At 43.7% G+C, this 16,077-nt stretch overlaps 1 protein-coding gene across 1 annotated transcript in view; it reads left to right on the top strand.

The window, feature by feature from the left end:
• CARMIL1 (capping protein regulator and myosin 1 linker 1) overlaps positions 1 to 16,077 on the top strand; it is a 476,507-nt gene that overhangs the window by 10,955 nt on the left and 449,475 nt on the right. The gene's annotated exons all lie outside the window — the stretch shown is intronic.

Genomic DNA, 16,077 nt, shown 5'->3' with positions numbered 1-16,077 from the left:
TTTTCTGTTTCTATCCAGTCCCTTATGGTCTCGGTTTTTTGGCTTACGGGTCTGATGTTCATGTATGCACATTTTATTGATGTATATTCTGTATTAGTGTACTGTGATGTTCTTGGGTAGATGAGGGAGTTTGTATGGGGGGTGGATCTGATCCTGGGATGTTTTCGGGATGTGTTTGTAGGTCTTCTCCCCCAGTTCTGGGGAATGTTGTGGTGCATAGAGGTGGAACAATCGATCACATTTTCTGTCTAACTGGTTTTTCCATGTTAATGTGGTGGTTTCTATTGGTTATTTCTATAACTGGTATTGGAAAGTTATAGTTTCCTTTTGCTTTCTGATTTGTTAGAATTAGGAGGAGCAGTAGGGCTATCACCATGTGTTTCTGTTTGATTGGCTTCGTGGCCCAGCGTTTTTTTCTTTGATTAAGCTTACAGGGATATTTCAAGTTCTTCCACCATCAAGGGTCGCTTTAATACAGTGTATTGCAAACAGTACAGACATAACATGATACATAAAGGTAAATGGGAAGGATACATTGCATAAAAATAAAAAGAGGAAAGTGAAAAACGAAAGAGGTAGAGTCTTTAATGTTAGGCCTAATGCCTGAGTCTTATGAATAGAGGGACCTAGGAATAGATTTCATAAGCATCTTTGGAAAAGAAATGTTTTAAGATTAGATTTAAAGTTGTTGAGGTTTATTTTCTTGTTTCAGGGTCAGGGGTAGGACATTCCACAATTTGAGTGCGGCTACTGAAAAAATTGTTTTACGTGTTGTATCGTAAAACAACTGACAGACAAAAGGAACGGCAAGAAGATATTGTTGGGAAGAACGTAGAGTCCGTTGAGATTCAAAATAGAGAACGACATGAGTGACAATTTGTTCCCTTCCCCACAGGAACTCAATTTCCCCATCCCGTCCCCACGAGTTTTGTTTGTTGCTGTCCCTGTCCCATTCCTGTATGCTCTGCCTTAACCACACAAGCCTCAAACACTTATGATTTTAAAGTGTTTGAGGCTTGTGCAGATGAGGACAGAGCATACAGGAATGGAGCAGGGACAGGGACAGCAACAAAACTTGCAAGGACAGGACAGGGAAATTGAGTTCCTCCGGGGATGGGGACAAAGGGGAGAGTGTAGCGCAGTGGTTAGCACACTGAGGTTGTGGGTTCAAACCCACGTTGCTCCTTGTGACCCCGGGCAAGTCACTTAATTCCCCCATTGCCCCGGATACATTAGATTGTGAGCCTGCTGGGACAGATAGGGAAAAATGCTCAAGTACCTGAATAAATTCATGTAAACCATTTTGAGCTCCCCTGGGAGAATGGTATAGAAAATTGAATAAATAAATAAATAAATGTGTCCCTGTGTCATTCTCTAATTCACATCTAGATCTATGCACAAATTTTAATGAATGCCAATTAACATCAATAATTGCTTGTTGGCATCCAATTATTGCTGTTTAAGAGCTAATGTATCAATTAATTTGCAAGCATGTCTCAGCAGTGCACCCAAATTTGGGTTCTATATGTAGAATCCAAGGGATGATGTCCAATTATGCAATTTTATAAGATGTGTGTGTGTTTGTTGAATTTAGTTAACAAAATCTAAGGCTAAAAGTTCATGAAGGGCACCCAGTACCCTTGCACTGGCCCATCAAAGAAGAATAAAAGGCCTAAGAGAAGAAGTCCAGATTTACAAAAGAAAAGAATACTAAAGTTTCCTCTTAACACATAAAAGAAGGGGGAACTTTGCCCCCAACGGTTCTTCCTCAACTTAGCGACTTTCACTTATACAGAAGTTACATCTTTTATTAGCTAACACAACCTCTCCTTTTTTTTTTTTTGTTCAATATTTTTATTATTTTATATTATTAAGCAATAAGAAAAGTTATACAATAACTTTAACATAGGTATGACGAGTTACACAGGAATAATAAGTACACAGGTATAATATCGATACATGAGCATTTGGTAATATGATTAACAACTTATGCACTAAAGTATGATAGTGTGGCATTATAAACTGGCATCGCCAGGAAGAAATAGGAATGTCACAGTGGCATATTGTAGAGAAAAACTAGTATTCTAGAGTGATTGACTTGCTTCTTCCTCTCAGCAAGAGAAGAAACTGGGGGGTGGCCTTCAGAAGCACAGACTCTTTTAATACCTCAGAAAGAATACCTTAGCTTGCAGGGGTCCCCAAAGTCTGCCAACTGAAAATATCAACTGAAAATATCTACCGAAAATAAGACAGTGTCTTATATTAATTTTGGGTCCAAAAAACGCACTAGGGTTTATTTTCGGGGATATCTCATTTTTTCATGTACAATGGATCATCTCTCCCTTCCGCTCCTCCACCCCAATTCTTCCTCTTTCCTTTCTCTTCCCTAAATGTGCAACATCTTTCCTCCCCTCTCACTCATCCTCCTTCATTGAGTGTCCCCTAGTCTTTGTAATTTTTGATGGAGTGAAAATTCAATCCACTTATACCCATTCTACTCCACTCAGGATTTTGTAGACTTCAATCATATCTCCCTTCAGCCATCTATTTTCTAAGCTGAAGAGCCCTAACCTTTTTAGTCTTTCCTCATATATGAGAAGTTCCATCCCCTTTATTATCTTGGTTGCTCTTCTTTGAACCTTTTCTAGTACTGCTATATCTTTCTTGAGATAAGGAGACCAGAATTGAATGCAATACTCCAGGTGAGGTTGCACCATGAAGCAACACAGAGGCATTATAACATTCTTAGTCTTGTTAACCATCCCTTGTTTAACAATTCCTAGCATCTTGTTTGCTTTTTTGGCCACCGCACATTGGGTGGAAGGTTTCATCGTATTGTCTACAATGATACCCAGATCCTTTTCTTGGGTGCTAACCTCCAGGGTGGACCCTAGCATTTGGTTACTGTGATTTGGGTTATTCTTCCCAATGTGCATCACTTTGCATTTGTTCACATTAAATTTAATCTGCCACTTGGATATCCAGTCTTCCAATTTCCTAAGGTTTGCTTGCAATTTTTCACAATCTGCATGCAGGGAAGGGATATGGAGCACATGTCCCCAGGAGGGGGGGAGGTTGTGGGGCACCTCTAAGGGATTCAGATCATTTAATGCTACCACCCTACCCACCCCCAGACTAAGCACTGGCAGGTACTATTCCATGGCACATTGACCACACACCTATGAAGGCCCCTTGCCACACATGCCTGACTGGCCAGCCCATGGTCTGGTGACACAACACCTAATAAACCCAATTTTTGCAAGCCAGTCATGTTACTTTACCCCCCCCCCCAATACAATTGCTGAGTTACGTCAAGGCTGGTCTATAGACTCATATGTGGGTCTTCATCCAGAGAGTTCATGAGTCATTGGCAGAGCAAGATCAGGTTGAGAGGTGATTATGATTGGTAGTGATTCACAGCAGGAACATGCCCTCTCCCCTCAGCAGCATCCATCCCATCCAAAAAATTCTCATGCTCCTGGGGCAGCTTCAGGTATTGCTGCACCTTGGCCTGCAAATGCCCCTGGAAATGGTAACATCAGAGCATTTTTTGAGGAAGTACAGCTGATTGGGAGGGCAAGAACCACATGCTAGGATCTACAGAGGGGTCCAAAAGAGAGGCAAAGACAAACAGCAGCTGACAAGTGTAATATTAATAGAAAGTGTGCAGTACAGTAGAAGCTCAGTTAACCGGTTCTTGGCTAACCAGCACTCTCACTTCGGAAAATTGCGAGCTATGGAATCGAGGGTGAAATACTCATGTGGATTAAATACTGGCTGGAGCATAGGAAACAGAGAGTGGGGGTAAATGGACAATACTCGGACTGGAAGAGCGCCACCAGTGGGGTGTCGCAGAGCTCGGTGCTTGGACCCGTGCTTTTCAACAACTTTATAAATGATCTGGACATTGGTACAACAAGTGAGGTGATTAAATTTGCAGACGATATGAAGTTATTCAGAGTAGTGAAGACACAGGGGGATTGTGAAGATCTGCAACGTGACATAATCAGGCTCGAGGAATGGGAATCAACATGGCAGATGAGGTTCAACGTGGATAAGTGTAAAGTGATGCATGTAGGTAACAAAAATCTCATGCACGAATACAGGATGTCAGGGGCGGTACTTGGAGAGATCTCCCAGGAGAGAGACTTGGAAGTTATGATCGACAAGTCGATGAAGCCGTCCACGCAATGTGCGGTAGCGGCAAAAAGGGTGAACAGAATGCTAGGAATGATAAAGAAGGGATCACGAATAGATCGGAGAAGGTTATCATGCCACTGTTCCGGGCCATGGTGTGCTCTCACCTGGAGTACTGCATCCAGTACTGGTCGCCGTAGATGAAGAAAGACATGGTACTACTCGAAAGGGTCCAGAGAGGAGTGACCAAGATGGTTAAGGGGTTGGAGGAGCTGCCGTACAGCAAAAGATTAGAGAAACTGGGCCTCTTCTCCCTCGGACAGAGGAGATTGAGAGGGTACATGATCGAAACATTCAAGGTACTGAAGGGACTAGACTTAGTAGATAAGGGCAATTTGTTCACCCTCTCTGAGGTAGGGAGAACGAGAGGGCACTCTCTAAAATTGAAAGGGGATAGATTCCGTACGAATGTAAGGAAGTTCTTCTTCACTCAGAGAGTTGTAGAAAACTGGAACGCTCTTCCGGAGTTTGTCATAGGGGAAAACGCCCTCCAGGGATTCATGACAAAGTTAGACAAGTTATTGCTGAACCGGAACGTACTCAGGTAGGGCTAGTCTCAGAGAGCCGCCGCGTGAGCAGACTGCTGGGCATGATGGACCACTAGTCTGACCCAGCAGCGGCAATTCTTATGTTCTTATATTCTCACCCAACCAGAAAAAAAATTGCTGGGGGAAAAAAAAGTCCCCTGAAGCACCAGTGCCAGCGGTCCTGAGCCACAACCCCCACCCCCTCCCTCAAGCCCCAAAGCATAGAAGTGGCAGCAGTCCTGAGCGAGAACCACACCTCCCTCCTGACCTGAAGCACCTGTGCAGCAGTGGTCCTGAATCGCAAATCCCTCCTCCTATTCTCCCTCAAGCCCCCAAGCAGCTGAAATGTAAACCCCCCTCCCTCCCACACCAAAGCACTAGTGCAGGAGCAGTCCTGAGACGCAAAGCCCCCCTCCTTCCCTCAAGCCCTAAAGCAGCAAAAGCAGGCGGCGGTTTCTGAGCTGCGAATCCCCTCGCTCCCTCCCTTCCTCACCCGAAGTGGCAGGTAGTCAGCAGGAGTCAGCACTCAAAACAGGCTGTTCATGGCCAGCCCTGGCAGGGCCTTTCCTCTGATGCGTCATTCTGATGTTTTGAGTGCTGCCTCCTGCTAACCGGCTGCCGCTTCGGGGAAGGGAGGGAGGGATTTCGTGGCTCAGGACTGCCGCCTGCTTCTGGGCTTGAGGGAGGAAGGGAGGAAAGCTTTGCTGCGGGAGGGGGGTGGTGGAAGTGAGATCTGGGTTAGACAAGGTTTCTAACACTCTCAATCAACCAGAGAAACAGTTATCCAGCATCCACTAATTCCAATGTCTTCAATTCCTCCATTCTTCAGATAGCGCCATTTGTGCAAAGCAGAGACAGCGCTATCCAGAGGACAGAGGAACTGAAGACATCAGAGCAGCCACACAGATAAATTTTCTGCTTTATTGGAGCAGTGCTGGTTATCACACATTTATGTATATTTCTGATTGAATAGACTGTTGATTATATCTATAAAAAGAAATAACATATGTGGAGTTTTTTTGAGCCCATGAAGCATTGACTGAGGCTTTATTCTCCACATAAATTGTGTATTATTGGTAAAGAAAATTATAGCAAAAAAAATTTCGGTCTGCATTTGGATTTATATTGTTCAGTGTGATGGTTTGCATTTTTCTTTTTGGTATTATGAATTATGTTTTTCGTTTGGATGTAGTTGAAATCACCCATTATTATACTGTTATCCAATTTGCCAGCTTTCCTGAACTGTGAAAACATTTCTTCATCTGTCTGCTCATTCTGTTCAGAGGGACGGTAGTATAACCCCACCCATATATTCCTTCCCTTCCCAAATGGAATTTCTACCCATATGGATTCCACACTAGAGGTCTGCATGGGAACGGGGATCGCGAGAATCCCTCAGGTCCCGCAGGAATCCCCCCTAACCCATGGGACTCCCACAGGGACCCCCCTCTGGCCCAAGGGACTCCCACGGGGACCCCGCTCTAGCCATCGGGACTCCCATGGGGATAGAAGGCTTTGGAAGCAGGGTTCATCCATATAATATAATGGACACATCAGCCTTAGTAAAAGAGGGGGTTTATAAATTAATTACCTGAACAGAAAACAAAAAAAGGGTTCCACCAAAGAGATTCCACAAGGAAAACAGCAACGCAACACACAAAAGAAACGTAGAATTGATGATCCTGTCAGAAGTAATTGCTGCTTTTTATGGGGACGGGCGGGGATGGAGGTAATTCCTTGCGGGGATGGGTGGGGATGGAGAGGATCCTGACAAAGACGGGTGGGGACAGAGAGGATCCTGGCGGGGACAGGCGGGGATGGGTGGGATTTATGTCCCCACACAACTCTCTATTCGACATTGCTATCTGTGTTGTTCAGAATGTTTATTTTGTTTGATTCAATTCCCTCTTTAACATATAGCACAACTTCCCCCCCCCCACTACTCCAATTTGATCTACTCTATCATTGCGATAAAATTTGTACCCAGGTAACAGTGTCCCATTGATTGTCCTCCTTCCTCCAGGTCTCTGAGATGCCTATTATATCTTCCTCATCATTCAGTTCTATATACTCTAACTCCCCTACTTTATTTTTTAGACTTCTAGCATTTGTATACAGACACTTCAAATTGTGTTTTTTTTTCCTCGTATCTACAGGCTGCTGAGAAGATGACAGGGATAACGTCACATCTTACTCTGCTTCCCTCTTAAGAACTCTTGGCTTTCTTTCACCATTTTTGAAACCTCCCTAAATGTTCTGATTCAACAGTATCCTTCAAGGATACTCCAAATCGAACCATCTGCTCCTGATTGACTGTTGGCTTCCCCCCATCTTAGTTTATAAGCTGCTCTATCTCCTTTTTAGTTCAATCTGTTTATTAGTTTTATCAAATATGAAACAGGTATAGTTCACGAAAGTTTACAACATATGAACAAATATCAGGTATATCCTCTATAACAGGGGTAGGGAACTCCGGTCCTCGAGAGCCGTATTCCAGTCGGGTTTTCAGGATTTCCCCAATGAATATGCATGAGATCTATTTGCATGCACTGCTTTCAATGCATATTCATTGGGGAAATCCTGAAAACCCAACTGGAATACGGCTCTCGAGGACTGGAGTTCCCTACCCTTGCTCTATAATATTATAATAAATATAGTAAACAATCATAACTTTTGCAGATAAATGTCAATGGGCTGCCATATCTTACTAGTAGACCCTGACTGAGAGAAGTATAATTTCTCAACAGCATACTGCTCATACCTTTTAAATAAACATATGGAATTCCACCCAAAAGTATAATTAAGTAGTGAAGCTGTTTTCCAAAACTGTAGTACTTGTTGAATTCCTACAGAAATCATGTCTATCAACTTATGGTCACATGAGCAGTTCATAAAACAAGGGTGTAGTGAACGCATAATAATAATAATGTAAAAAGACAAATCAGCAGTACATGTCGGCTTCCCTCCCCATCTTAATTTAAAAGCTGCTCTATCTCCTTTTTAAACATTAACGCCAGCAGCCTGGTTCTATCCCGATAAGATGGAGTCCATCCTTTCAGAATTGCCTCCCCCTTTCCCAGAAGGTAGCCCAGTTCCTAACAAAATCTAAATCCCTCAATCCTGCACCATCGACTCAACCATGCATTGAGATTTCAGGGCTCTGCTTGCCTCTTGGGTCCTGTGTGTGAAATGGGGAGCATATCTGAAAATGCTATCCTGGAGGCTCTGGATTTTTTTTCTATCTAAGAGCCTAGATTTGGTTTCCAGAACCTTCCTCCCACATTTTCCTATATCATTAGTACCTACATGTACCAAGACAGCTGGCTCCTCCCCAGCACTATCTAATATCCTATCTAAATGACATGGGAGGGCCGCCACCTTCACACCAGGCAGGCAAGTAACCAGACGATCCTTATGCCCAACAACATGACTAATGATTGAGTCTTCCACTACAACAGCTGTCCTAACTCCTCCCTTCTGGGCGGAAGCCCCTGGAGATAGATCCTCTGTGCAAGAAGATATTAAATCTCCTGCTGTGCAGGTCCTGACTATAGGATTCTAAAATAGCACACAGCACACACTTCACCAAGGGTATTCAGTCAAGATAGACCAACTCAAAGGGTGAGAAAGCCTTAGCCATCCCTTTAATGCCCTTAAGTACATATAGATTTTACCACGATCCTCAGCGGCACCACTTGGAGCTCAAAACAATCTCATTGCTCCAAGCTTTACATGTCAATTCGTCATCGGATCACTATTTTATATTTTATATTTTTTCTTATTTTTATTTTTCTTAACTTTTGTGTATTTTACATTAATAAAATATTTATTTATTTATAACTTAAATGCTAACACTTAGCTTAGTAGTTTTAAGCATATCACTTAGCTTAATCATGTGGTCTCTGGCAGGGGATTATAACACCGACATGTTTCGCTATAAAGCTTTATCAAGGATAACCCCTCAGTATATTATACCGCCAAGCTCTGTGACCACAGATATTTTATATCTGCAGATATAAAATAAAAAGAATAAGAAAAAATATAAAATAGTGATCCAATGCGAATTGACACGTAAAGCTTGGAGCAATGAGATTGTTTTGAGCTCCAAGTGGTGCCGCTGAGGATCGTGGTAAAATCTATACGCACTTAAGGGCATTAAAGGGGTGGCTAAGGCTTTCTCACCCTTTGAGTTGGTCGGTCCTGACTATAGGATCATTTCTTGCATCACCAGGATGATGTTTTTCTTTTAGGAGACCTCCCTCCTCCAAGGCAGCACAGGGGCTGCCAGACTGGAGGTGGAACTTCTCCACAATGTCCCTGTAGGTCTCCTCTATGTACCTCTCTATCAACCTCAGCTCCTCCAAGTCTGCAACCCTAGCCTCAAGGGAACGGACTTGGTCTTTGAGAGCCAGAAGCTCTTTGCAATGAGCACACACATATAATTTCTCGCCAACTGGGAGATAATCATTCATGTGACACTGGGCACAAAGGACAAGATAGCTCCCCTCTTGCTGCTGGACTACTGTCTGCATCTTATTACTGAGCTGCTTAATTAAATCCTATTAAGGTACTATGAATGTTAGACGGGTATGTCTCAGATTTGTGGAGATTGTCCTTATTAAGATCAGCTGGGGAGTTGTGGAGGGTAATTTAAGAGTAGTATAAGAGTAATTTGAGCCTAGGGATGGGTGGGCAGAGGCAGATAGTAGTTCAGAGGTTGCTGTGAAAACTATCTTTAATGCTGATCCCTGACAGGTTTTTTTTTACATTTTCTCAGCAACAAGAAATTATACGTAATCAATATACTTATGTATTAATCTTAAGCTATTTTGATGCTATTGACATTTTACCCTTACTACCTAACAACTTTTGTATGAAAAGATGTTCAAGCTAAAACACAATATCAGTGTTCTCCCTAGGGCCTTTCAGCTGGGCGGTCCGCCCGGGTAATTTAGATGACCGCCCAGCTAAATTCTGCTGCCTCCGCTGCTGCTCAACATAAAAAAAAAAAAGCCGGCTTGATGATTTCACCTTAGCCCGTAGCGAACTTATGCTCCGGGGCTTTAATGTGTGTGTGTCGGCTTCCCTTCTCTTCCCTCCGAAACCGGAAGTTATGTCCGGGGGGGGGGAGGGAAGAGAAAGGAAGCCGGCACGCACATGTTAGATCGCCGAAGCATAAATTCACTACGGGCTAAGGCGGGAGACAGGTCAGTGAAGCTTTCCATTTGCTCTTCTTGCTGCCGGGTCCTGCTTACTTTCAGTTTCTGCGAAGGCAGAACCCGGCAGCATTTCCCCCAATCGATTGTGATCTTGGGCCGATCAGCCTTCTTTTCCGACGGCAGAATTGACATCGGGGAGAAGAAGGCTGGTCGGCCCGAAGTAGGGAGAGCTTGGGGGGGCGGCGGCCAGCGGCTTTGGGGCCTGTTCCCCGATGGCAGTGACATTGGCAGTGGCTTGGAGGAGGGCAAGGAGAAAGAAAGTAAGAGGGCAGGAAGAGAAACAGAAAAAAATAAAGGGGGCATGAAGAGAGAAAGAAAGAAAGAAAGGGCAGGAAGAGAGGAAGAAAAAGTTGGGGGGGGAGGGGAATGAGTTCAGGAGGAGAGGAAGCATACAGGCTGAAAGAAGGGAAGAAAGATTGGATGCACAGTCAGAAGAAGAAAGTGCAACCAGAGACTCATGAAATCACCAGACAAGGTAGGAAAAATGATTTTATTTTAAATTTACTGATCAAAATGTGTCTGAATTTATAACTGCTGCCTATATTTTACACTATGGTCTCCTTTTACTAAACCACAATAGCGGTTTTTAGTGCAGGGAGCCTATGAGTGTCAAAAGCAGCGCTGGACATTCAACGCAGCTCCCTGCGCTAAAAACTGCTATCGTGGTTTAGTAAAAAGGGAGGGGGTATATTTGTCTATTTTTGTATGGTTGTTAGTGAGGTGACAGTGCATAGAGTCATCTGCTTTGATCTCTTTGAGAAAACCCCGGAATAGGAATGATTATTAACATTTTCTCTGCGTACAGTGTGCTTTGTGGTTTTTTAAAAATTTTTTATTATTGGTAGATCATTTTGACTTGGTCATTTTAAAAGTAGCTCGCAAGCCCAAAAAATAGCCAATGGTAGACTTCAGAGGGTGGTGGTTAACGGCACCCTCTCTAAAACGTCAGAAGTGACAAGTGGAGTACCGCAGGGCTCAGTCTTGGGCCCGCTCCTTTTCAACTTATTCATTAGGGACCTGACTCAGGGGCTTCAAGGTAAAATAAAACTATTGGCCGACAACGCCAAACTATGTAACATAGTGAGCGGCTCCGATTTACACGATAGTATGACGCAGGACTTGTTTTTGTTGGAACGTTGGTCATCTTCCTGGCAGCTGGGCTTCAACGCCAAGGTATCCATATTCAAGTTTCATCACGGTGCTCTGGTTTTGGCTCCAGTATTTGTCACTTCCGTTCACCAGGTCTGGCTATCCGTTACCATCTCATATTTTAAAGACTCACTCGTTATAATTAGTGGTGATCCACATGTCTCTTCGTAATGGACATGTCCGATTTTAGCATTTGGATCTTAGTACTATGGGTTTGATCTTTTCTGGTTTCCTTTCTATAGTATGCTTTTCGTCTGGAGTCTTTTGAGTTTAGAATTACATTTTATGATGTATTTTTGTGGTTATAATTGTATGACATGTCTAAAATCGGTCAAGTTATCCATTCTTTCTATTATTTTTTGTCCCCTCATACAGTGGCAGACCGCCCCAGGTGCCAGCCCTAGGGGGATACACAGCCGGCTGGATCCAGAACCTTCCAAGCTGCTCTAAATGGCACCTGCACCTCAGCACGGCTGCCGTACTTATTCTGAAGCAGAGTCGGCAGCCGCACTGAAGTGCAGAAAGATCCCATGATGACTGCATTTTCTGCCTCTGCCTCCGGAAGACGAAGTGACGTCGGAAGGGGAGGACCGGCAGCTGCAGTCATTGCGGAACCTCGCTGCAATTCCCTGTGTCTGCCGGCCCACCCCCTCCAATGTCACTTACATCTTACAGAGGCAGAGGCAACAGAAGCAGTCATCATGGGACCTTGCTGGTTTGGAGGGAGAGAGGAGTATAGAAGGGTGGTGGAGGGAGAAAAAGGAGGTCAGGGTGGTATGGAATGGTGGTGGAGGGAGAGAAAGGGGGCAGATGCTGATGGAATTGGTGTGCACGGAAAGGAGAGAGAGACATAAGGGGGAAGGATACTGGATGGAATTGGGTTGGAGGGAAAGAAAGGGGGTAGATGCTGATGGAAGTGAGGGGAAGGGAGAGGAGATTGAAATGCCAGACCATGGGGGTGTGCGAGAGGGAAGGGAAGAAGAAGAGAGAGATGCCAGACCATTGAAGGAGGGAAGGGAAGAAGATGGATGCCAGAATAATAGGGGTGAAGGGAGAGATGGAAGGGGAATACAAGGAGAGAAGATGCCATATAGAAGGGGCAGAGAGAGGGTAGACAGTGGATGAAAGGAAGAGAGTGTCAAGACTATGAGGAAAGCAGAAACCAGAGAAGACAATGTAGAAAAAAATTATATTTATTTATTTTTTTGCTTTAGGGAAGATGCATCGCTGTTTCTGTGGTGTTGCATTGTATGCAGAGTTCAGCTTCTTGGTAGTTCAATTTAACCTTTGTCTACATTTTTCTATTTTATCCCCCCTTTTACAAAACTGTAGAGCTTTTTTTTAGCACTGGCCATGATGGTAATTTCTCAGAATTCTATGAGAGTCTGAACTGTTACCACCATGGCTAAAAACCACATTACAGATTTGTAAAAGGGAGAGGGGTTAGTTTGTGATTACATATTCCATACTAGGCGAAGGTGTGTTCGGAAGACATGGTTTTCAGTTAGGAATGACTGTGCAGGATTGATCTGTACTAGTCTGGCTTGTTTAGTTTTACAATGGGTGTATTGATATACTGCTCACTGCAATATGCAAGATGCTGCCTTTTCCTAGTTACACTCTTGTGTGACTTGTGGATTCCTACTAAAAATCATGTTTTTCATACAGATTGGGGGGTGTAAAAAATGATGGGTCTCGGGTGTCACATATGCTAGGTACACCACTGCCTTCATAGTTTATATCTAATCCACAAGCCTGCTTTTAGGACCTACAGGGTATGTATCCCTCTGATTCATGAAAATTTCACTTCTCATGTTATCTTATCCATTCTTTTTATTATACAACTGTCCAGATAAGCATCATTCTTTGATGTGATTGGACCTTGAAAACTAACGGCAACAGTGTTCTCCCCAGAAATTTTTTCCAGCCATGAAAAACATTTGCTGCATTTAGTGTGCCGGAGTTAAAAAAGTTTGAGAGACGCTGCTCTATACCATTTGAAAGAGGGCAAATATCTAATTATTCACTTCTAGAATTGGATACTTCTTAAATTTAATAAAAAATTATGGAACAAGTGTCAAACCTTAAGTCATATTGAGCATTGGAAAATAACTAATAATAATTAACTAATACAAATAGTACACATTTAGGGCTCCTTTTACTAAGCTGCGATAGCGGTTTTACTGCGCGCTTAGCTCGCGCAGAATTGCCGCACATGCTAGACACTAACACCAACATTGAGCTGGCGTTAGTTCTAGCCATGTAGCGTGGCAATTCTGCACGCGCTAAAAACGCTATTGCAGCTTAGTAAAAGGAGCCCTTAATTTTCCCCACCACCAAATTTCCCTGTCCCGCCCCACCCGGCTACTTTTTCATGCCACCCGGCTGGAAAAAGTTTCTGGGGAGAACACTGAATATAATAACATACCGTATTTTTCGCTTCATAAGACGCACTTTTTCCACCCCCCAAAAGGGGGTGGAAATAACGGTGCGTCTTAAGGAGCAAATGTAAAAAAAATACCCAAACAAGACCCGTACCTCCTTTTGGCGTCCCAGCGGTCCAGCGCGCTTTCCACGCTCCTGCCTGGGTTCCACTGCTCTCTTCCGGCAGCATCAGTGGCACAGCGGTACAGGAGGCAGGCGCGCGCTTTTTCCATGACTGCTTGGTCCCTCCCTGCGCTCAGATATGGCTGCCTGTCAGTTCTCGCGTGAGCGTGGAAAGCGCACTGGACTGCCGGGATGCTAAAAAAAAGGTACCGGGGGGAGTGCCTGCCTGCCTTTGCCTCTGGGCTGGCTGGCTTGGGACTGGCTAGCTGGCTTGGGGTGGGTTGGCTGGTTGCCTTTGGACTGGCTAGCTGGCCGGGTTGACTGAGGGCTGGCTGGCTTGGGACTGGCTAGCTGGCTTGGGACTGGCTGGCTGGCCGGGTTGCCTTTGGGCTGACTGGCTGGATTGGGACTGGCTAGCTGGCTTGGGTTGGCTGGTTGCCTTTGGGCTGGCTGGCTGGCTTGACTGGGGGCTGGCTGGCTTGGGGGTAGGTTGGCTGGCTGCTTTGGGGCTGGCTGGCTGGTTGCACCTAGACGTGCCTACCATTAGACGTGCCCACTACTAGATGTGCCCTGTACCCTGTCCCAGCCTACTACTAGACTATCAGAGAGGGGACAGGGTATAGGGCACACCATTTGGTTCAGAATTTTTTTCTTGATTTTTCTTCCTCTAGAGGTGGGTGCGTCTTATGGTCAGGTGTGTCTTATGGAGCGAAAAATATGGTATATTTCTTGGTTTGTTGTTTTGTGAAAGTGTAAATGTTTTATACTTTAATATAAAGGTTCTGGCTAATTATGCTTTCTGTACAAGTGTATACTTGGTATTTAATTTAAAAATCAATAAACAATAAATAAAAACATCAAAAAGACACACAAGCTGAGCTACCACCCTAAACGAAAGAAAAAGCCTCAGATTACAGTTGAGCCTAAACAAGTTCTATCAACCACCAACTACATCATCGGCATAAAAAGCTTTAATCTGAATGGTAAACACTACAACAACAACAAGATTGATTTAAAAAACAAAACACCAACTTTAAACTATAGCTAAACTTTAGTCCATGTGTTTAGAAGCCAAGGTTTCAAGGTAATGCAACTCAGAGCATATCAGATTTTTATATTTGCTGAGCAGATTGTGATGTGGTTTCCCCTTTTCTCTACACAAATCAAGTTTATGCATATTCATTGTGGGGATTCTGAAAATCTGACTGGCAAGGGGGTACTCCAGAATCAAGTTGAGAAACATTGCCCTAGACTCAAACATGCTGGCATACTCCAGCAACGTCCCTTTCAAGATTTTTAGCCTGTCTACTACCTGATCCTTACTCTTCTGCTCTCCCAGGGGTTACTGGGAGACTGCCACTACAAAAAATTCCTGGACAGAACTCTTGCCTCCCAGGTAACATTATCATGCATTCCTCATCCTACTTCAATTTTAGAAAAGCAATAAAAACAAATTTGTTTAATTGATTGTAACCTAAGATTCTTATAATGTATTACTACTCCCAACCTGTACCTTATATATGATGTACCACTTCACTGTATTGTACCACTTCGCTGATTGTCCAGCACCTCTTGTTGTAAACTGCCTTGAACTATCATAGCTTTGGTGGTATATAAAAATAAAATAATAATTATTATTATTATTACTGCATTCCATAAGGATAGCCATACTGGATCAGACAAATGTTCAATCATGCCCAGTATACGGTTTCCAGGTTGGCAGCAGTGATTGCAACTAAAGAGGAAGGAGTAATATGCAGGATTTGCAGCCTGGGTAGATGAAAGTTGTGATTGTAGTAGGAGATTAGATAGGTTCAAAATGTAGTGTTGATTTCCAGTGGGAGGGAGAGCAGCAGACCTGCAACATTTCCAGCCTGAACTGCAGGTGGAGAACATAGATATAGTAGGGATAAACTTAGAGGGGGGGGGGGTGAGAGAGGAGAAAACAAGAGGGGTTCAAATAAAGTGAATGAGGGGGGTCTGTGTTTACCTAGTGCCCAATATAAAGTTCATCTGGTCCTACTACCCTATGAAGTTTACCATAGTGACAAAAATGTAACATACATCAAAGGGAAGGACTCTTTTCTCCAAGGCAAAGGCTGAAGAGGGGGCACCAACCCACGTAGCAAACTGCAACGGATACCCCATTGATCCTCTCACTGATTCTTTATGACCCTTATTTTGAAAATTTGGAGGATTCCTGCTTTTAGTTATAACTGTGAGCAAGATAAGAGGCTCAATCAGAGGAGCTACGGATCAAAGTTCAAACCTTTCTGGGTTTTTTTTCCTAGTGACTCGAGTCTTTTACTTCTTTAAAACGTAACACCGAAAACAATTAACTCCACTATCAACCTTTAATAAACTAGCTTCCTGTGGGGTAAAGGATTCCCGAAAGCTCTTCCCCATCAGCAAGCAGTTTCAGACACTCATTTCTCTCT

Source organism: Geotrypetes seraphini, chromosome 2 (assembly GCF_902459505.1).
Source record: "Geotrypetes seraphini chromosome 2, aGeoSer1.1, whole genome shotgun sequence".
In the NCBI taxonomy this organism is placed as follows: domain Eukaryota; kingdom Metazoa; phylum Chordata; class Amphibia; order Gymnophiona; family Dermophiidae; genus Geotrypetes; species Geotrypetes seraphini.
The sequence above is the reverse complement of the archived record's forward strand: the minus strand, read 5'-3'. Positions and strand labels throughout refer to the sequence as shown.